General features: G+C 32.1%; 1 protein-coding gene across 5 annotated transcripts in view; it reads right to left on the reverse strand.

The window, feature by feature from the left end:
- LOC146533923 (uncharacterized) overlaps positions 1-21,170 on the reverse strand; it is a 90,805-nt gene extending 69,635 nt beyond the window's left edge. For all 5 annotated transcript variants that reach the window (XR_014878600.1, XR_014878599.1, XM_085195322.1 and 2 more), the window contains exon 1: positions 20,803-21,170. The gene's annotated coding sequence lies outside the window, so the exon portion shown is untranslated. The remainder of the gene's footprint in view (positions 1-20,802) is intronic.
- Between the last annotated feature and the right edge of the window lie 1,203 nt (positions 21,171-22,373).

The following is a 22,373-nucleotide window of genomic DNA, read 5'->3' on the forward strand; positions in this document are numbered from 1 at the left end:
AATCTAAAAGGCTTAAAAACATAATATTTTATGTAAATATTATTTATGTTATTATTTTACTTATCAAAATATAAACAATGTACGTATACAGAATGGGACATAACTTACACAAAATTAATAAAACATGAAATATAAAAATATTTTAAAACTAAATTCTAGATTTCACATAATTTTAGCCCCATTCCTCATACAACCACCCAAAAACGGACCAAAAAGGGAAAAGTTAGAGCAAACCACACTAAGCTGCACTTTTAACTAAATTGGAGTTGAAGCAAAGTGTGGAGTACGTGACGCATCACCCTGTCTGTTCGTTTGTGTCGGTGCTACGTGAGTGGATTGCTGGTGCTTTATGCAGTTCGGGATGTGTTCTGAATGCCAAGTAATTGTTGGTCATTGATTTCATCATGTTTGTGGTTTCCAAATACCATGGTTCAGTTTGTCCTGGATTTTTTGTAGTTTTTACGCATTTTTTGCGTTTTGTGGAGTAGGTGAAGAGAGTCAGTTATTCCATTCACTTTTCACCATTTAGAAGTGCAGGGGATAGCGTGACTTGAATATTTACGTAACTTAACGCAAAAACCTTTTATAATACGGAAATAAAATTCATATTGTACCTAGTTAACTTCAAAATGTCATGCCACAAAGAAATGGAAATTCATCCCTGATAACACAACATCACATAATTCACATATGTAGGTAAATATAGCGAGTTCCACTCGAGCGCGTTTCCTTCAGCACCTTAGTTTTATCAGACTGCATACTTTGCCAAATATTTCTGCAAACATGCAATTTTCCTAACTTTATGGCGACGGTGAAATATTTTTTTGTGAATTACGACCAAAATGTATGGTTTCTAGTCACGGTTATTTAGTGTTAAAGTGTAAAGGTGTTATTGCGTTATATAAAGTTTAAGCCGTAAAATGAGAACGTGAACGTATCTATATGAGGAGATTAAACTAAGTAAGATATATTTAGTGGTTTCGGTATTTAGTAGGATACAAATTATGCAAACAATAAAATATAGACGTTCGGCGTTTAGTTCCGCCAGTCAACAGGCAATGCCTCGAAAAAATCGGCGAAAAGTGGGGACCCTAAGTTCCCTCTACATACTTTGCCGTGTGCGAGATACAGCCTCAAACTCCATGTCGACTAAAAGATCATTCATTACATTAACAAAAAAGAAAAATACACAAAGAAAACTCAAAACACATAAAAAAGATATGATAATTTAAGATAATAATTCTCCAGGTTTTAGAGCCACGAGTCTTTCCATTATCAAATAATGGTGTACACGGGCACCAGCGGGCAGTTACAACGTATTTAGGCGGGCAACAGGTGGCACGGCTCGACGTGAATATTAAGGAAATAGAGGAATCTTGTGATGAATCGTCTCAAATTTCCATCTGCCACGGGATTTTGAACATCTTGTTTTTATATGGTAGGTTGGTATGTAAGATAATTTTATTTTAATTAGGTTTTGACGTATTCTTGTAAATATTTTTGGTTGTGTTTGAAATTGTGTCCATATATGTATGTATAAGTAAAATTAAAAGATTGCCACATTGTAGAATTTTGGTTATTCTTATGACATCAATAAATAAAACTTATCGAAAGTAACATTTTTTTATAGGTTGACGCTGTATCACACATCAGGGTAGGCAGAGAATACTTAGTGTTAAAACATTCCGTACCCTACTTTCCGCCGAATTCTGGAGGCATTGCGTGTTGAGTGGCGGAACTCAACGCCGCGCTTTGGCTTCAGGAATCGAACCACAACCTGTTGCGTCACCCATTTGTGCCACTGCGCCACGCCTGGCTCACATAGTTTATTAGTGTTATTTAATTAGTACCTAACATTTAGTAGTAGAGTAGCAATGGCCATTTTTCGTATGAAGTTTATTTGATAGATAATCAAATTCACTTACGTGGTTAAAAAAACAGATGAATCATACTTAAAAAGAAATATATTTTTTATAATAAATAAAATTAAATTATTTGTTAGCTATAGGTAGTATCACTGTAAGCTTCTAATGATATTAGTAGACATCGATATCTATGCAAAGCAAATGATAACTACAAACTACCGGCAGTATTAGCTTATTAGCTAATATCGATTACGTTCCGTATTTGGTCGCTTACTAACAACAATAACAGTTGAAATCACGAATAAGCAAGCTTGTTATCGAAAGTACTGAACCACTTATATACGATTTACGAGGTTAATGATAAAGTTTATTATAATTAAATAGAATATTGTTTGTAAAATTGCCTTGCAACTTGGTGGTAATAAGGTTAAATGTCAATATATGTTTACTTATCTTTAATGCAAAAATGAAAAGAATTTTATTGATTTTGCTTAATTAGTTAATGTTCTGTCTAAATTTATTAAACAATTGTTTAAAATTAACTAAACCTGATTCTATTTAACAAAATGTAATCGGATATAACTATTAGTATAAAAAACCTATATAAACAGTATCTACCTATATAAGCATTATTATTACCCTAAAAAACTAAATTTAATAACTTATCAATTGCCACAGCATATTTTTAATCTCATTAAAGAACCAATCAAAGCAAGTTCCAAGTAAAGCGAAATAATAATTAATTTCCTTCCCCACTAACGTATACTCGTATTTACTAGGACGAGCTACCCTCATGCAGTATTCACGATGCGATGTTTGCTGCACGGAACACCCTGTCACTAATTGACAGGTGCAGCTTGGATGCAATACTCCCCAACACTTTTACAAAAGACTGCAGTGTGCCGAAATTAATTGGCCTTTAGAAACTTTGTAAGTTTGTACGTACGTTGGTGTTTTTAGGTGTTTTCACTAATGAAAGACTCTAAAGTTGAAATTGGTTAAGTTTTCCATTGTTACGCTTTATTATCTGTGTGTGTGTGTGTTCATAGATTTTAAGAAAATTGCAAAGGGAACCTACTGTTAAGACATTCCGTTTCCCATTTTCCGACAAACTCTTGGAGATTTTGCGTATTGAGTGGTAGAACTTTACATAATATATTAAGTTTAGTAAGGCGAATTTGTATAAATAAGTAAATTAATGTTATTTTTTAGATTAATAAAAACATTGGAAATACTTGTATAGATCAATTAAAAATATTTTTTTTAATTAATTAAGCCTATAAGATTATAGATATAGATAGTCCTTATCATCAAATTAAAAAGGTCCTTTGAGATAGGATATGTGCTTTGACATGGGCAGGTACGAGTATTCGATAAGATGATGCTTCACTATCATTAAACGTTAAGAGCTTGGGCTCTTTAATCCGATATCGTTGTAAAAAGCATTTTAAAATACGTGATATAAAAAAAATGTATTAGAAATTGGTACCATTGTGGCTATGGCAATTAGTTCAAAAGGTTTAGATTTCATGTGTCAAATTACAATTCTTTATCGTCCCTATAGAATTTCCTAGAATGCCTACTAAAAACCTACATCCTAAATATATTTTTTTTCAAAATTAAGTTAAAAAAACAGCATTTACATTTAGAATAAATTATTTTATTATTTTAAAGTTAAATACACAGGGTTTATAAATTAGCAGCTGAGTAACTCTGCTCTGTCTAGTTTAAATATGAAAGCGAGTGGTCGGTTAAGCAATCTGCGAACGCGAACTCGAAACTCCTAGAAAATATTATTTTTAAGATTTTACACTAAACATGGTTTTATTTAAATGTTACGAGCGTTGCATGCTCGCGACTCAAATATGCCTTTTAGTCGGTTCCCTATTTGAATTTATAATAAGTTTCTCTAAGAATATATGGAAATACAATGTTATTTTATTTTTGTAAACTGTAAAGCGTGACTATATTCCCGACGGTTGTGGGTTCGATTCCCATAGAGAAATAAGTTACTATTTATTAATATTTTATATTTTTCTGGCAACAAGGCAAAGGGCGGCTCTCAACACGCAATGCCTCAAAAATTTGAAGAAAAGTGGGTAGCGGAGTGCCCTAACACCAGGTTCCCTCTGCTTACCCTGATTTATGCGGGATACATCGTGAACCTAAAAAAAATACGCGAATGATGCAAATAAAATAATAAAACGATATACTTACAAATCATTCGTATAAACTGTTCATAACAATTTGTCATAAGGAACGAGGCAATGATTCATAGCGGTATGGAATGCAATTGCTATACCTATTACATACATATTCCGTTTATGCATACTCGTATGTATTTTACACGATTCTACCGCACGGCTTTTATCGGCTTCGCTTCGACCCGACCGCCTGACCTGCATTTATCTTTCCAAAGGCCACTTCAAACCAACAGAACTATAGTCGCGTGAGTCACTCGCTGTTAGCAATAGCAATAATAATAAACATTTATCAAATTACTGAGTGAAGTGGTTCAGTCCGTTGGGGAAATGGAAGAGCGGAATGACAAAATAAGCGAAGGTTTGAAGGCGGCTTCGCGTGTTTCCATGTGTTTGCATCAGTAATATGTTTGTTAACGGCAGTACTGTAATGGCTACATTCATAGATCCCGGCACGCGATCAACTTTTATTGATAAATATTTATTATAGAACTAAAGCTATATTATATGTATAAATGCTTGGTAAATATTGTTATACGGCGTTAAGTTCTGCCAGTCAATACGCAATGTCCAGATTCAACGGAAAATGGGGACGGAGTGTCTTAACAATAGGTTTCTAGGTTCCCTCTAACCTACCATGTGACAAATAACAGGAGAAGCTAAAATTATAGGGCTATAGTGTTTTTATTTACTTAAATAAATATAAAAACATTCTCAAAGGCACTCTATTGATATTTCCTATAATAGACACCCCCTTTTCTATAACATCTGATGTTATTTTAACTAACAAGAGAGTCTCAGTAGAAGCTAGCAAATTATATTTCATTTTAAATATATATTTTTTTCCTTATTATCAAAATAATTATGTCTTATTGTGTACTTATATCGTCTAGACTCTAAAAGAGTTAGATTTATAAGAATCATAATATAATAAAAGGTTTCAATTATTCGTGGACATCTAACAGAGTTTGACAATTCATCTTTTTTTACAAGAAAGTAAAAATATAGCCCTTTGAAACGGCAAAGATTTTCTTTAAAGTAGTTTATGGTCTACTGAATGAGTCGTACAACTTGAAGATTCATTAAAGTAAATGAGCGGCTCATCTCTTTATATGAGTGTATAGCATCAATCTTTCTTAATGTATTTTAAAATACTATTTATTTGGTAATAACGTTAAAAGGGTTTTATTTTATAATGACCTATTATAAAATTATTTCGATATTAAAACAGATTCAAAAACATAATCTAATAATTCCTGTCGGAGTTAATCAACCACAGTTCAAGACATTCTATTGTTTAAAACTTTAAACTCTAAAGTATATATAAATTTAAAGTCACGTAAGTACCTACTAACGGTATACCAGATTGAAATTAAGTAAATGTTTAAAATGATGTTAATATTTAGATAAGGTAAGCTTTATTAGAGCTTACGATTATTATAAGTAAGTATATGAACCGTTAGCGGACCCAAGCTTTTAAGTACATTCTGCTGAGCCTATGCCTAAGTAATATATATATAGTGTTTTCTCTACCATGTAGGTCTCACAAAATTTATGAATTTTATTTGTAACTATTTATAATAGAGATTTTCAAATATTTTTACTATATACAATTTGTTTGTTTTCTCTGTATAAAATAAAGAATCGATTTTTTTTATTGTAAATTAGAGTAATGAAGTGAATGGCTTCACTGGGCAGGAAAAATCATACCATTAAAATAAACTTCTGTACTTTCAATAATAAATAAGCAAAACAATTTAAACTGCCAAAATATGAAATGGTTTTTGTTCGTAAATTTTGCCTTAAGCACATAACTTTCAAACACATCCACAAATTGCTTGTTATTCGTATAAAAGGAGTTTCGAGTGTGGACGGCCCAGACAGCACCAACTCTTAACTGATCTCAACCTGTGCTAGAATTTAATAAACCACGTGAAATGTCGTACAATTGCTATAGGTATTCATGTAAAACATAAGAAAATAATTAAAATTATCTTCTTAAAAAATGTAAATAAAATAAATATTTATAAAGTTTTGTTTTCTCCTTATTTTTAACCGACTTCTGTAAGGAAAGGAGGTTATCAATTCGACTGTATTTTTTTTATGCACCAATTCAGTTTAAAAAATCGTATAAGCATTAAGAATAGATTTTTATAATATGGATTTTCATTTTATTATAGTAGTTATAGCTGAAGTTTATACTCCAATATAGAGAAAGCTAAGATTTTGATCCAAAAAATTATATTCCTTTATTAAAATTCAAATACTATTTATATTCTGTACACAAAAAAATATTTTGTACCTAGATTCATTTTAAATATTGAATATGGCAACATATATCGTCAGTCCAACTCATAAATATATATCAAGTGGATTGGTTATTTTTGTGCGAGGTAAGCTTCGATAATTGGCGTTGCACCGTGTGGAGATAAACACTACCTATGGCACTCTTGGCCTAAGCCGTGCATTCTATTTTGGTCTCTACGTTACATAATTATAAGACCCACAAATCAACGTTCAAATCAGCATTCATTTATAAACCATTCGAAAGTACTGGATGCGGGTCAATTGAGTACAAAAGTTGGAAGGATTAAAAGGTGAATGTTTTTAAAAGCAATATTACAGAGGAAATGGCGTCGTTAATTGACAGGTGCGTGTCGTGCATGTTGAAACAGATAAGGGTAACAAATTCGAATTCATTTCAACATTCTACATACTGATTTGACGCTATCACTTAGCACTTAGGTGTTTATTTTTTAATTTGATTGAGCCTTTTAAGTTGGTTGAATAAATAGGATTTACGTGTTTTTTTAACTTGTTATCGTGAATGGTTTTGATAATTATTGTACGTTTTAAAATTTCAGTAGTCTTTTTAATGAGGATTAAATTTTAAATTACTAATAAGAACATATTTCTTTATTGTTTATTAAATAAATTATTAAAAAGTCATTAAAAGTACACAGAGTCATTTAAATTTGAAATATAATCTCTTAGTGTTGCCACCACTGTGCTAGTAAGTATTCAATATAAAACTTCCGAATAAATATTCAGTATAAATAAAACTAGTATTGTAAATAGAAAGAGAAATATCCGTTTAATTGGCAACACCGACCGTTGGCGTGGTGTTACCGAGATAAGCATAAGTGCGCACCCGACTTTAAATGTAGGTATTTTATTTACAGATTTTTATACCCATTTTATTTGTAATAGTTTTCATTTTATTAGGAGGAATGAATAATCTATTTCAATTGTTTTCGTTTTCATGCTCTAGTTGACAAAGCGCGGTGTTGAGTTTCGCTTCTCCCTACTAGGTTCCCTGTGTTTAACCTGTTATTTGGGAATTTTACTAATGTCACATATCTAATAAATACTTACTTGACATACATATAAATTAATTCTACGTACAATTATTAATTTTCATTTACTTTAAAAGATATTGCATCGAGGAATGTAACAATTAATATTCGTAACATTTCAGGAATTTCATATTAAAATATAACATGCGTATAACATTTCACTTAGATATTACTGAAATTAAACTAACACGTTTGGGCTGTGCTTGAAATTAAATTCCTATTTTATTTTAACTTCGAGTACTTTTTTCATCTACTTTGAGAGGAAAAATTTAAAAGTTAACTTTGCACTTTGTTCTAACCAGAGTGAGGTAAACATTTACTTTTTCTAAATTTGTATCCTCACTCTAAACTCAACTGTATGGTGATGGCATGGGCGTATCTAGAGATATTTTCTAAGAAGCCCGGGCGCCTTGACCTAAGCTTTGAACTGTTCTTTTTAAGTCGAGTTTTTTAGTTTTTCTCTCTTAATTTTTTTTGCTTAAAATTCTGCGATGGGCACTGCCCACCCGGTCCCCCATTCCTACGCTAATGTTTGTGAATTGAATTGATTTTTTAGCTTTACCCTTTTGCCCCCACGTATCATGGCGAAGAGAGGTAACGTATGGTTAAGACACTCCATTACCCACGCTATACTAAATGTTTAAGACTTACGGTATAGTCTATCAGAGGGAGAGAGAAAATAAAGTAATTTAAATACAACTGCCCAAAGTGAGAATCAAATCCACAACCGTTGCGTTTACACTTAGGCGCTGTTCCAATTACCACTACGTCGTGACGGCGTCAATAGATAAAATAATAGGTATAAAGGAACATATTTAATTGTATATAAACATCCTTATTTATATTATATAATGATGACGTCATCGAGGAGTAAATAACCCTATAGTATTTATACAAGCTAACGTTAAATAACGTAGCTTTTACACGCGATAAAATAAAATTTAGTTTAGAATAAGTGAAATTATCTATAAACATTTGCATGTTTAATTAAATTCTATTATACGCACTAAATTAAGCAATCTACATAATTAACGACTTTTTACGACACTGTAAAAGTTTATATATAGTATAGGAAACAACTTTTTAATGAATTAATTATAATATATGTGAATGAATAGAATTAAGTAATAAGTATTATTTAAGATAATTCTTTTTTTCAATTGTATTTGTTTGTACATTTTAAATAATAAATAGTGAATTTACTGATCATAGTAGTGACGAAACACTAACTGAAAATTTTACTAAAGTAAAAAAATAAGCAAACGAACCTGCATACATCTACTTTGTAATTACGTTTTTGATATATATAAAATTCCTTAACTTACGTTATTATTTTTTAAATTAAAGCTTGATATTAGCGACAAAATAGTTGGTAGAGCTAGTATCTTCTATTTCATTTATATACGAGTACTAGCGGCCCGCTCGCGGTTACACCCGCGTGAACTATGTTATTATTAATTTCTGTCTCCTTGACTACGTCCTAGTGACGTCTATGCAAAATTTGACACTCCTGGCATTTGTAGTAACGAAGTTTCATACAAACTTTCGACCCCAAAAACAACCCCTTAGAAGTCGAATATTGCAAATTCCCGTCTTAGCGAGCACCTACGTCCTATGCAAAATTTGAGATTCCTAGCACATGTAGTTTCTGAGATTTCGTGATGAGTGAGTGACCTTTCGATTTTATATATATAGATATACTGCACAGTGAACTCGTTTAAGCTACATTTTAAAGATATATTTTTAGTATGAATCTGCAAGTTTGACCTCACTGTTTCCACTAAGAAATAAAGGAAATCTGAAACTTCCATTTTATCCCAGTTCCAAGTTTTAAGTCGGAACACTGGTTAGAGACTCGAAACTTCTTAAAATGGACTGACTCTTTGAAGCTGTGATAGTAACTAGAAATTTATTCATGTGTCACGTGAGTGTAATATAGAGAAAAATTTTTGAAACTTTTTCCTAGTTTATATATAAATGTATATATGTAAGTACAAAGTAATTATAAAAGTCCTTGAATTCTATTTTGCGTAGCGGAACTGAACGCCGCAATTTGTTTCAGCAGAGCGAGGAATTGAATTACTGTATTGGAGTCGAATCTACAATTACAGTGTTTAAAGCCAGACGCTGCTCCACTGCGCCATGTGGGCCTCATTTAGTTACATATATAGTTTAAATATTGTACAGACATTATTTAATTTTATCGAGTAAGAATCGAACCCAAAATCTGTCGGGTTAACAGGCACACCCTTATAGGCCTGCACCATTTCTGGCCTCAGATATTACAATCTTTACAAACAAAGAGATATATACGATATTTATTAAAATATATCTAAGTGTTTGATATTCGAAGGCAGTGTCGGCGACGCTTTATAAATACGAAGATTGCCTTGTCATCCAACCCAAATATTTTTTAATACATTTAGAACGTTACCTTAACCTGACGTCTCATGCCTCAGGCATTGGCTTTTAACTATCGACATACATAAATAAGCTTTCTGAATATAAACGGAAAGAAGTGATTCATTTCATTTTAGAGGACACAAGTGACTAAGCCGTCGGGTCGTGGATTCGATCCTCATTCAAGGAAATGAAGTATTTAAAGTTTTCATTTCTTCCTTTTGGTGTCAAATTAAACGCGGCGTTGGGTTCCGCCACTCAACACGCAATTACTCCAGAAATCGGGGGAAAATGGAAAACGGAGTGTCCTAACATTAGGTTCCCATTGTCTACCCTTGTACTTAAGGTTTTTATAAGTAGGTATATTATTTTAATTTTGGTAATTATAAAATAAGACATGAGAATGAGGTGTTCCGTGTAAATTAGTTATCATTTTTCTTTTATACGTACCTACTCTAGAATATTTCTTTTATTTATATTTTTATTCTTGTTCTTTCTTTGGTAGTAGAATAAGCTATTTTTTTACCATGTCGCATTACGGGTGTCGCAGGTGGAACCACACTTTTACCACATGTACCAGCCTGTAAAGTATGAAGTGCACAACGATAATCCGATTATACTATTAGCAAAAATATATTATTACTCTTGTAATACAAATAATAAGCCTGATAAAAATCAAAAGTGCCTCAGAAGCGTTGTACGCGGTGCTATTTAAAAAGATTATACAAAAGAATTGAGTTCCTGCGATTGGGCGACGAGATAACACTAACAAAACGACATTAATGTGGCAAGTATGTGAATATTTTTAAAGAACTGAGGCTTGGAACTTGTGTTATGTCGAGTACGTTGTTAAATAAAAATATATTTTAATGAAAAACTATAAATAATAGACATCCTATATTTTTTTGGTATTTTTTTCTTTAATTTTTGAGTTTCTTGCTGTATCCTGCATGTAGCAGAACGAGGAAATGGTAATGTTAAATTAATTCCTTCGAGTAGGAATCGAACTCACAACCGTCGCTATTACAGGCACATGCTGGTGCCACTGTGCTACAATGGCTTCTTTTTAGATATTATGATATTTGTAGATGTTCTTAAGTACACTTCCATTTCTCTATTTAGAAGTTGTGTGCAGATATTACTATGTTGAGATTGTTTAAATTCATAGGTGACTGTGATATACGAGCATATATGATGTACGTAGGAACATAATTTTGCAAAGTTGTAAATCAAACTTCACATAGTAGAACACATGTTCGACACGTTCTATCTTGCACATTTCACACCCTATGCAGATATATACATATATTGTGGAAATTACAATAACCTAAAACGAATATACACGCAAGAAAGACTTATTATTATTATTTCCCCCCCCTTTATTAGGGTCCGATTACAATACAAACCGTTTTGTTAAACTGCAGTTATTTACAAGAAACGACTTACATTTGACCTTCAAAACCTATGTGGTCGGACCGTCCCATGAGGTTGCGGTAAGACCAGTTATCAGAACTATACAGGCTGCTTAACCGCAGTCGTTACTGAACGACCACGACCGGCTGTATAACGCGCCCTCCAAGTATAAAAAAGAAGAAATATACACTTACAATATTTCTGTATGAACATGTTATTATTTATTCCAGTTTCACACGCATATACCAGGGTAGTCGAATTCTGGAGGCATTCAGTGGTGGAATTCAACACTGCAGTTTCCTCGACTTCAGAGCGAAGAAATTAAATTATTGAATATTCCATTTTCTCGACTGGAGATCAAACCCACAACCTGCCGCGTTAACAGTCACAAGCTGGAGCCTCTGCACCACGACTAGCCTCTTATACCTATATTTTACATACTATCTAATATTCCGAAACCTCAATCCAAACGCCAATATTAAACTTAGGTAACAAAAAATAAGAATGATCCCTAAGAGATGTTTATCGCATTAATATAATACGGTATTAAGATAACAATGGCGGGCTCAAGAGAGGTCCAATATAAGGCGCTCAGAGGTCGCTTTGTTGTGAAAATAACTTTATGCTGAGACCATGGACTAGGATTCAATAAGCCATAGAACCTTACAGACTTTATACTTTTGTCATTCATATCTTTTGTGCAAATAATGCAATTCTATTCAAGTGTAAGATTTCGTTTCATCCCCCCCATTGTGGGGGGGCTTTGTATTCAGAAAAATGTTATGTTACGTTGTTAATGTAGGTAATTACAGCAAGTGCTTAACATATGTAGTTTACTTGTTGAAATATTTTTGGGAAATAGATAAAGTTCACATTATTTATGCTAGTAGGGTGTATGGTGTAAGTTTTTTTTAAAGTTTGGTACATAATTATTTAAAATTTAAAATTAACAAAAAATACTTTTACTACAATTTTTAGATAATTTTAATTTGGGAACTGGGGAACGGAGTGTTTTAACACTAGGTTCCCTCTGCCTACTCTGCTATGTGCGGGATACAGCATGAAGCTGACTATTTTTATAAATCTACAACTAAATAAATATTACAGAAAAATGGTAAGATGTAAACTAATTAATTTAAAATTACGTTCGCTTGGATTGAAGTTTGAACTGACTGAATTAATTTAGTTATGTAAATGTTTCAGTTATTATAAGGTCATATTTTTAACTTTGTTATTAAAACAGAAAAGTTTTGATGAAATTTTCATTGTTTTAATTATTAAAAATATTTGTATGTATATTGTTAATTAATTAACTATTCATTAAGGTTTTTATATTTCACAAGATGATCTATGGAAAAATTATACTAAATCTATGAATGAGAACGGCATCTCAAGATCGCTTTCAAGATTGATCTCAGAGTTGAAAGCGATTTATAAAAACGGTCCCTAGACATATATTATTGCATAGAAATAATCTATGCCAAAATCCCTTTGTTTTAACATTACTTACCCAATAATAAGAAAAATATTTTAATACTAAAAGGTATTCAACAAAACTGATATTATCTGAATTCTATCATGATATATATAATATAAGGATCGAATTTATTACTTCATAAGTCATGAGGGTTAAGTAATAATCGTCGACAATGGGCAATAAAGGCTTTATAGGCAGTAAAGTTCGATCTCGCGGCACGTCATAGTTCAGGAGTCAAATGCACACCGTTTAAAATTATTTGAGAAGTTAGATTTTATTGGTATGGTTTATTTTTTTTTCATATTTTAATATATTTTTAATTATTTAACTAGATGCAATATTGGAAGTATTTTTTAATTTAAGCATTAATAATTTCTAAGATGTTTTCCTTCTTTCCTTTTCTTCTAAGAAGTAAAACGAAAAATACATATGCAACTTAATCAGAATCAAAATATTCTATAGGCTACCACCGACTTTGCAGCCGGCAAAAACTCAAGAATTACACTTCTGAAAATAAAATTGATAATAAATGTATAATAATGAAAATAAGTTATCAGAGAAATGAAATGGATCTTTTACAGAAAATAATATTTATTTTGTACATTGTGTTTTTTTACACTTGGATGTCGCTTGTTCAAATCCTGCTACGTTCAAATTTTTATACGTTTTCTAAATAATTAAATGTTTCATTATAAATATACATCTTACAAAATATTAGGAATATATTATACTAATGAAAATAATCATCTAGAGTAGTTATATAATTAAATTGATAGATTGATAGATATGTTTTTAATTAAAACTATACGTAGAGCCGGTCTCGTTGGTGTTTGATCAATTTCATTAGCATGTTATTCGAATACGACAGTTATTGGTGAAGCATTAACAAATGGTTTATAGCTTAGAGTGATATTAATTAATTGACCACATGCTAGTGTATTTATTAGATTTTCGAAAGTCTATTATTGAAATTACATATTTATAGCTTCACGCTATATCCCGCACACAGCAGGTTAAACAGAGGGAACAAAGAGAGGGAGGGGAAGGAAAAGTGTTAGGACATTACGTTTCCCATTTTATGTCGAAATCTGGAGGCTTTTTGATTAGCTAGAGAAGAAATCAAAAAATATATATATTTCTTTTCTTCCAGTAGAATCGAACCCACATCCTATTGCATTTACAGAACCTAAAACTTGGGCCCCTGCGCCACGATATTGTTATATCTAGTATAATAGTAGTATAATTATATTTAGAACTAAAACCAGTGTTAACCTGATTTAGTATTTAAAAGCGTTTCATTATTGATGTAAAAAGTGATCGCGTGTTCATAGATAACTAATTCGTAGTTGTTTTATATTCTAGTACATATTTAAATTGCTGCAGGCCATAATTGAGTTATTTCAATTAGTCTAAATTTTGCATATTTTTTCAGTTGAAGTTAGTTAAAAATATTTTAACATTTAGTTTATTTTAACGAAAGTTAAATTAATAACGTAATATATGGCTGTATGGCTTTGTTTACACAAAATTATATACAGTAATATTAGTTTGTATAGGACGACGGCTTAGTTGAACTATATGAATGGAGTTTAGTAGATAGTCACCGACAAGAAACTACATATACCTACTTACATGTAAAATATTAAATAAAAAATAATTTATATACCTACATTTTTTTATTTATAGCGAAATAAACGACATTCTTTTTCCAGTCTGTATTAAAATTTTGAAATTGGAATAGCAATATTATCCTTCTTTATTTTTCTAGAACAACATTATATCTTAAATTGTAAGAGTATATTAAAAAAGAGAGACTTACATTAAATATATTTAGTTTTAAGAATATGATATAAATTATTAAAAAACATAAGTTAACAGGATAAAGGATCTATTCGACCGGATCATAAATATGACTTGAGAAATTAGTAGTTTTTTTAACGACACCCCAAACTGTTGCCCCGCTTAATGCGATGCCACACGGGTGTGTTTACTTTAAACAGGGCAAGCGGTGGGACGGTCTCCTATCACAACATTATTGTTTTGAATACGACCACTCTGGACTTGCCGGGTTATTATGTAAACTTTAATGTACGCTAACTCGAACAGGATTTCATAACAAAGAGTAATTATACGCCTGGGGAAGTAACCTTACGTAAACTTAACTAAACATACGTCATTCGAATGTTTACCTCGTTCATTTGGTTCCAACGTTAAATGTTTAGTTGTTAAACTTACTTTTGTAGAGGAATTCGAGGTTTAGGTTCGAATCTTGAGTACCTTATCAAAATAAATAATAAGTAATGAAATCAAAATGTATCTAAAACGAAGTATATCAATCAAATCTGGATTTGTTTCAGAATTGGAAAATAAATATTGTTTATCAAAACTAAAATAATCATTAATTAAGATATCCCACTAATTTTAAAATATATCCTACTGATTTGAACACGTCAAGCGGACGAAGCCGCAGGGGGAAGCTAGTATGTACATATATTCAAACAGTCATTCTGGACATCGATTTCATTTTTCAAGTAACCATTACAAGCTTTTAATTTGTAATGTGACCTTTCGCTTTTTCCTTAAAGCTTTTCTATCCCTCTTTTTACTCCCAAGTGATAAATGAACCTAATAAATGTCTCATCTGAAAACAATTACTTTTTCCATTTGGTGTACAGTCAAAAGAACAAAAGATAACTTTGCATTGCTTTTTATTTAGTTTTATAGTAAATAGTTTTAGTTCTTCATAATCACGTATTATTATAATTATGCCACAAATCTTTTGAATTAGATTTTTGTTTTTGACATCATTTCTCCATATTAGATGACTGATATAAAAGTTGATGATAACCATTTTCCAACTTCATTCCTTCTCAGTTAGGCAACTTAACCCCCTATTTTATCGGCATCAAGAAGGCAGAACTCAATGTCCTGCTTTGCGTCGACTCCAGAACGAAAACAATAAAAATAAAAATTAAATTAAATATTAAATTTCCCCGAGTGCGATCGAACCCACAACCAGTCTCATTGCCAACCATTCACACGCTTGCCCCTACGCCACAACTGACACAATATACAAATATTAAACAACAAAAATTTTTTAAATGTAAATGATACATTTGCGTACTTACTATATAAATATGAACGTACAAAATATCACACTTCATGACAGTTTCCCAGGCTCCATTGATACTCACCGCTGGTCCTCTGTTGACCGACACTGGAATGTTACCGAGTCAGATCGGACGAAGGTTACAATGAGATGAGACTAAATATTTACATCGATATTTATGGGCTGTTAGTCTCTGTCGGTAAATTATTTATTCATTTTTTATGTGACTAGCGGGATTGGGCGTTCTTCGGGATAAGGTACTTTTTTTTCAGCTTCACGCTGTGGGGAGAACCTGGGAACCTAATGTTAAGACACTCCGTTCCCATTAAGATAATTCCGTTCGTTACTTTTTTGATTGGCGAAATTCAACACTGCACTTTTCCTCGACACTAGAGCGAAAAAATGAAATTATTTGATATATTTTTTTATTTTCTCGAGTGGTAATCGAACCCACAACCTGCGTATGTCTTATTTAAAGATTAATTGATAGTCATAACAAGTTTCAATATTTTTTTTTTAGGTAAAACAATATAAAATAATACTGTCAAAGCATTGAATGAATTTAAGCAAACAGCAAACACATTTGGGAAGGGACTATTCCAAAACTTACTTGTGTATTTTTTTCTCCGTTTTATCCACATTTTTACTATTTACGAATATATAAACCTTTATAAATTAATAGTGAACACTAGCGGACATAAAGCATTTCTATGAATTTCCAGGCAATACCAGAAATAGACTGTAATAATAATATATGAAATGTGAGTTCAAAGTAACGTATATTCTCCTTATTTTTTGAACATTGTTAGAGACTCCAGATGTCACAACTGGTTTATTTTATACTCTGTTGTAATAAAATGCAAAATTCTTCAGCATTCGGTGCATATTTCATTCTCAAAGGATCGTAAAGATTCCCTTACCTGCTTGTTTGTTGTGCTCGAAAGGGGCCGGAGCCAACCATTTTTTTATTCAATTTTACTTGTGGGAATTTTATTATAGACCCGAAATGGCACGTTCTCCCATCCCACAGATGTGCCACATTTGGTGTCAATACACCAAGCATATTTATATTTTTGAAAAGGCTAATGTGGATTTCTACTAAAAAGGTATTCTTTATTTTACTTCAAATCTTTCTTTATGTTTCTTAATCAATTTATTAAACAATTTTGTATTCATTATAAAAACTTTTGAGGCAGGCTGTTTATCATATGTTATTATTTTATCATTAAAATACAGCTGTATGTTTTCAATTACCGACACATGATTGATGTTTCCAGTGCCTATCCACACACCGACAAATTTATCGCCGCCATCGCAACCCGGACAACTATTAATTTTATCATAGTGTAGACTTGCCGCGTCGATATAATAATGCGAAGTCATTGGGTTTGCTCATATTGCCCCGGGCTTAACCCTCAATTCGTTTAAATAAAGATAATTTCTACGAAACGCTTCTGCGGCAGCGGGTTGTTTTTTTTTATCTTTTACATAGATTGATATATAGATAGGTACCTGAGGCATTCAGCAGAATCTAAAATAAACCCGATCATTTGTTTTCGGAACATTCTCAAAACATTGGGACATAAAATTTAATTTCCATTCGTAATGGACTAATAAGAAGTAAGTAATGTTTGAATCGGCTGGTGTTCCAGCAAGAAATCCAACGGGCGGCGCCCAGCGGGACGCCTCAACAATGGCAACCAAATTAAAAGGAACCGTAAGCGTTTGGACTTGAGCCCCGCTAAATTTATTACACCAAGTTTTTATTCTTTATTTTCTCCGCTAATGAGATTTGAATGTTGCAACTGTTATTCGAGATGCTTGAAAATTAAAAAAAGTACTATGCAGATTTTCTTTATTACGGGACATTGTATTTCAAATTCCACACTAGCTACCTACAATGCTTACAAAATACTTAAAAATCATTTTGGACTTTATAATATTTACTTTTATCACGATACTGTTTCCTTTTATATAGCTTTTTAAGAAATCTGTATGGCATATTTACTGATTTTTAAAAATCACTGCCCGCCATACCTTATATCGTTATTTCGCAACAATGTACTATACACGTATACTCTGGTATACCATTTACAGCAATCAAAGATCATTTAATCTATTTTTGCAGGCCATAATTTTAAAAATTTCTTTATAAATTTATTTAAGCGGCTAAGATGATTACAGAATTTCAAGCAAATCGGCGCTGCTCACCTGTAGGCTGTATACAGAATTCTATCGCGTCGAAATAAAGTTCCTATTAAATTGGGAGCAAAGCTTCGCGGGTGGTCTAAGACGAGTTAACTGTTGATGTAAAACAGAAACAAGAATGCAAATTTTGCTTGTGTTCGCAAATAAGTAATATCGAAACTGTTAATTAATTCCAACAAAAAATATTTGAGATTATATCTCGACGCATATTGGTTTATTTTATTTAATTAATACTTTTATTATTCATAAATGCTGTTGGGAATAATAAATTTTGGTTAGTGTAGTGTAATGAAACTCGCTTTCAGCATTTTATTCTTGAAATAAGGACTTGTGTTTAGTTTAAAAATAATAGTGTAAATGGCTGCGCAGATTTGATTTTAAGATTTTCTTACATTTGATTATTTTCTTCCCGAGAGAACATTGCGCGAAAGTTCAGCAAACCTAGCTTCAAAACGACCAAGACTTGCCGATCTCACTGTACATCAATGAAAAAGTAAACAAAACAATGCGGGACCAATAGCGCAATACGAATTAAGTGCGGCAAACTAGATCCATTGAATAAAACGCCGCTCTTTTGAGAGCTTGACGAGAATAAGTAGGAACAAAGGGACAATAGTGAAGGAGCGGAGTATCGGAGCGTGGCAATCCAGTGCCGGCTTCCGTTAACGTGGGAACGCCTTTTTATTACCGATAATATTTTCCATGATGATACAGCCAGCACCCCAACCTCATTAAGGCCCCAAAGGACGCATTTATTACATTCATACTTTAACAGTTTCAGTAAATTAAATTATTATACTAAAGTGATTTCATTTTTATATATTAATTAACTTTAGTCCTATGTAAAACTTTAATATTAATTAGTAAATTATGGACAAAACAAAAACACGACTGTATTAACTTAACTATTCAGCAACACTCGTTCCATCAAGACAAATCCACCGATGTATGATTTATCAAAATTGGATCAAATTTAACAGTTACAAGGGAACGAAGGAACATACATACGCGCTGTAAACACAATCGTCCTTTTCAGGCTTCTCCGCAGTCGGGTAAAAATATGAAAGCTTTGAAACTTCGATAATCGTATTATTAATTATAACTATTTTATTAAAGCTCAAAACATGAATAAAGAAAATTAAATAAACCCAAAATAAAGATATAATAAATTAATAATAGGAAATTAGATTGAAGCAGACGCGACGACGAACGAACACATCCATTTGATGTAAATAATTAAGCGAATCCCTGTACCCATCAACAAAGGATAGACTGATTCGTATCACCTTAACCCACTTGTTAATCGAATTTAAATCACAGTTGTTCAGGAAATGTCTCCTGAACATTTAAATAGAGCACATTTAATGAAATCCTTTGATAACCGAATAGATTTCCCGAAACCGATTGAACCAATATCAATAGGAATTGGGCCAGAATCGGGCCATGGTTACATCTCCACGTTTCTAAACAATAGTTCATCAACTATCTCCGGTCCGACACATCATTTCACGGACCATCGGCTTCTGGTGTATTTAGTGTTTTTATTTTCTTCACGCAACATCGATATGGAGTACAGATGTTTTTCCATAACTGTTCAGTTTATTCTTAAATGAAAAGCAATATTCTACAAAAGATATTAGTTATCTATATACATAAAAGGACTTGTCCTCACTGACTGAGGTAAGACGCACGCACAGCCGTAACCGCTGATGGTAGAAACGTGAAATTTAGACAGATGCTTACTTTCGTAATCTGGACAACCACTAAGAAGAGATTTTGAAAAATTTTAACCCTAAAAGGGTGAAATAGGGGTTGAAATTCTGTATGGAAAAATCTTTAAATCGCCACCGATTTATATAAAAATTGAAATTTAGAGTCTTAAAAATATTTCATTGAACATGTGTTTTATGGTTTATTATAATCCACCCCTAAGCGTACAAATAAGCAGGCGAAGCTGCGCGCGTCCGCTAGTTTTATATAATATCTGATTTCTTACAAAATTTTCCTACTTATTTATTAAATATATTCATTTATAAACATATAATGCCAAGTGGGCTATATATTATTTGTCGCTGATTGCAGACATTAGATAAAAATGTCTCACAAAACTAACAAGTAAGGTGATCTCTTGCCAAATACAACCCCAAGGCGGAAGCTCCACTCGAACGGGGGAAGCATGATTTATTGGTAAAACTTCTGCCATTACTCATCTCACCATTCGTTACTCCTATAAAAAGAACGTCTTCCGATAATTTATTAGAAGCAGTACGGAATTTTATTGGGGCTGTCTATTTTAGAGTGCTCTCTCTTCTGCAGTAGTTATTAAACCATAAATAACTAATATTATTTATGACAGCCCTAGAAATGCGCATACATATGTAATTAGGTAGCATTCGTTTTTGTTTTTGTTTGGAAGATGTGAAATCATTTTTTTTTGGGTAATGAAATGACAATTAAAATAATTAATGATTATTAAAAAATATATATATTTATATTATACACGGACAAAAAAACTAACAAGACAGCAAATACAGCTTTAAAAGTAGCATATAATTCACTAGAACTTTAATTTAGAGTTAAAAAAAATAAACAGATAGTAAAAAACAAGTAACGGCGGCGGCACATGTGATAATAAACAGCAATAAAAAGAAGCCATAAACAAATCTGATTTATTAGGAAACGAAAGTTCCAAATAAAGGTATTCGTGGAAAACAGAACGAGAACTTGAAATGTTAACAATAAGCTTACTACTTATACTTGTAAAATAGCTTACCTTTATATTTTTGACCTCGGGCTATCGGCTTCTTTGTTATAATTTTGCACAATTCGAGCAAAAAAACGTCGAAGTCGTAGTTTATTTTTCAAACAAATCCAATTGACTCAACGCGGCACATAAATCAGTATGAACACAAAAACTTTTCAAAACTTACACTTCACGGAAAAGTTTGAAAAACGACGCACGCACGGTAAGTAGCACTGGACACTGTCGAGTTGTGGTTGAAAAGTTTCAAAAAGTTGTTATAAAACACTACACTACTATAATTAATCGTTGTAATAGCTGGTAATCACTAGTGCCGTGACCGGTTTTTACGAGAAGACGAGAGCTGAGACCATACGTGCACACTCAACAGCGGCGCGAGGCGCTCTGGCCTACGTTGAAGTCCGTAGCGGGCGAGGGGGTACCGATAGACGAAAATGGCTTCACAAGTTAATTTTTTTCTCTTTCCTCCTTTAATATTCCGCATATGCCGTGCGCGGCCAGCGGTGCACGCGCATGCGCAACCCTTACGCCATATAGGGGTTGTAACGCGATGCACTCGCACTTTACATAACTTATTGGGCCGTTGGAGCCAGTGTTTAATACTCTTTCCGTGTCGGCTTTGTACTCGGAGTTTAGAATATTAATCACTGTTATATATAATACTATCAGACGAAAACAGGATACATTTTATCATTAATCTCAATATTATATGAGCAAAGTTTCAATAATTGCACCTTGTATGGTATGGGGGTTAAGCTATGAAAACTTAGTAAAATAAAATTTATTCTAACAATATTAAACTGTAGGTAAATGGTTTAAATATAACTTATGTTTTAGATTAGATAATGTACAGCGATAGCCTATTTATAACAATTAAAACAATTAAGTATCATAATTCCTTGTTATGACTTAAATTGCCTTATGAATCTTATTTTCATCTTACATTTTTTTGGGGTTAACTTAATTTTTTTTCATGTTATATCCCGCATATAACCGACTTGGCAGAGGGATCCTAGTGTTAAAACACTCCATTTGTTACATTCAGACCAATATTTGAGGCAGTGGTGGAACTCTTAGATTTAATACCTACCATAGCGAAGAAATGAAAATAATTTGATAATAATAATAATTTATTCAAAGTGGTAATTGTAGAACACACACCGTCGCGTTTAAAGTCATACGCTTGTGCCACTGTGCCAGGACGACCTCTATCTATTTATTTCATTCTATGAATATTAGTTATCTATATGAAATATTTTTTGTATTGTTGTTATATTTTTCAGGTAATCGGTAGGTTTTTCTTGATATCGCTGTACATACAAGTATGCATTTATTGAACAGTGAAATAAATTAACTTTTCAATATGCTATAATGACCAAAAATTTTTAATTAATATTAGAATGTTATAGTTACACTTACATAACGTAGATTTAAAGTATTTAACATATATATACATATCTATGTATGTGAGCAAATATTTGACCCGTCCGTATATCAAATTTTATTTATTTTGGGAGTACATGTTAATTTTACGTCAATTTTTTTTCTATAAATGTGAATTTTGTATAAAAATTTTAAGAGTA

The sequence above is a fragment of the Heliconius melpomene genome, chromosome 12 (assembly GCF_056956725.1).
Source record: "Heliconius melpomene rosina isolate 202511_hmr_F chromosome 12, ASM5695672v1, whole genome shotgun sequence".
Lineage (NCBI taxonomy): Eukaryota > Metazoa > Arthropoda > Insecta > Lepidoptera > Nymphalidae > Heliconius > Heliconius melpomene.